We start from the raw sequence: 2061 nt of genomic DNA on the forward strand, positions 1-2061 counted from the left end.
ATGGCTTAGGTAGCGTTATGCTCAATACAAAAAGACAGCATACTCTGTCTGCATGGAAAGGATACATAATCCAGTAATAGGAAACCTTAAACTAACCTATAACCAAATCATTCCTGATAACTAGAGCATCTAAAAATTATTTGCTGAAAGCTCAAACCATTAAATCAATAGTTCTCTTCTATCATCTTCTTAAAGCTACCTTTATGATCATATAGAATGAGTAATTTTTATCTTTTTCTTTTTTTGCATGATCTGTTCCAGGCACAGTGCTAGGACTCTGACTATTGGTCTGAATATCCACACATACAAGATATAGAAAATAAGAAAATAAAAATAAATAAACAGCTCACAGTCCACCTTTGAGGCACAGTGCTTAGTTAAGAAAATTGTCTTTGCATCTACTCTATTTTTCAAACAAAGCTACTACTGGAAATTAACAAACAAAACAGAAGAAAATATGTGCAACTCACATGTCCATGGTGAGTCTTCAAGCCCCGATCTTCCACCCTACAATTTCCATCTATAAGGAGAGTCTTGAGTGGAACCTATTCATAACAAAACTCAAGTATCAACTTTTTCACTTGCAGCATTTCATAAGCAGTGATCAAAATTTTCAAACAGCAAACTGAAGAGCCTTCAGCCTACATCATCTAGTAAAGCACAGGAAACAAGCAGTTTACACATTTACAAAACAAATCAATTTAAAAATGTTCAACAATTCAAATTAACTAGCTCTAAAAAAATCAAGCATTCAAAAATTAATGTATAGCATTGTTAATTACAAATTAGAAAATGCAAATATGCAGTTCAGAGCTTTTACCACATTGTCCTGTGGTTTCTTCTTGTAATAGGCAAGCAACCGATGCTCGAGGACAAAATACCGCATATGAATAAAGGATCTTCCTATCTTCCTCCTCCCATACCGCACCATCCAACCCTCGTACACCACCTTTGACATCCCTACTCAACCTCACAATTCGTATGTTCCCCCTCTCTTGTTCTTTTCTGTTTCCTTCGTTTATCAATTGAATCAGCTAATTTTATGCTCAGCTCCCACTCACCAAAATTTGCAAAACAACCAAAAGAAGAAAGAAAACACACACACACACACACACCGAGAGAACTGCGGGAAGCTACAGTAGAGGAATCTTCACTTCCGCTAACTCTCAACCAAATTTATGTGACTCGATCAATCATCATTATATTTCATCTAGTCCAAGATTCATAAATATAAACTGATCTTCTCAAAATTCCAAAAAGAAAAAACGACTCTCTTCAATGCAAAAACTAAAGAATTAACTGCTGGAAAATGTAAACAACTCTTCCAGAACTCTCCGGTGAGATGATCGCCGATCAATTTGACGATCGTTTCGAACAATTAAGATCTGCATTCAACAAAATTTGAAATTCTCAAACAATTCAATTAACCAAAAAAATGCACAAAAGAAATTTAAAAAAAAAAAAGCAAGCGAGAACTAGTTTATACTTTAAACCACTGCGTGTAAATTTTTTCTCCATTATACATTAGCAATAAAGAGAGAGAGAGAGGCAATTTGCATGTTAAAGTACGCGTGCGAATACAATAAAATAAATCACAGTAAAATAGAATTGAATAAAGAAAATGAATTTTATAGTGTATAGTATTGAATGCAAATTTGGAGTTCGTAGAGAAGCGAAGGAAGGGAGGAGCCGACCCGTCCCGTGATCTGCCGTCACCGGCGAGGAGCAGAGAAGAGAAGAATTTGGCCGGCGACTTCAAAAGTGCTGCTCATGAGAGAGAGAAGAGAGAGAGGGAGAGATACCGTGGGATTATCAAAGAAATTGACTATGAGAGTTTTAAAATACAGGGGAGTTATCCAGTACAAACAGTTTTGTGCACCGATCCAATAAAGGGGCTACCGATTGAGTGCCAGCACGTAGCAGAAAAGCGATCGTAGATCTTGAATATTCTTCTCTTTTTAATCCATCGGACTTTTACTTTTGCCTTTTGTCCAGAAAAATCCATTCCACCAGCCTTTCAGGAAAGGAGAAAGTAAATATATATATATATATATATATATA

The 2061-nt window shown here is 35.9% G+C and overlaps 1 long non-coding RNA gene across 1 annotated transcript; it reads right to left on the reverse strand.

Annotated features, from left to right (window-relative positions):
• Positions 1–463: 463 nt before the first annotated feature.
• Positions 464–1845, reverse strand: LOC113781470. Its single transcript, XR_003469616.1, has 3 exons — positions 1695–1845; positions 821–1385; positions 464–545 (listed from the first exon to the last, which is right to left on the reverse strand). It is a non-coding gene; the product is annotated as an uncharacterized LOC113781470 (long non-coding RNA).
• Between the last annotated feature and the right edge of the window lie 216 nt (positions 1846–2061).

The sequence above is a fragment of the Coffea eugenioides genome, chromosome 8 (genome assembly GCF_003713205.1).
Source record: "Coffea eugenioides isolate CCC68of chromosome 8, Ceug_1.0, whole genome shotgun sequence".
Classification (NCBI taxonomy): Eukaryota; Viridiplantae; Streptophyta; class Magnoliopsida; order Gentianales; family Rubiaceae; genus Coffea; species Coffea eugenioides.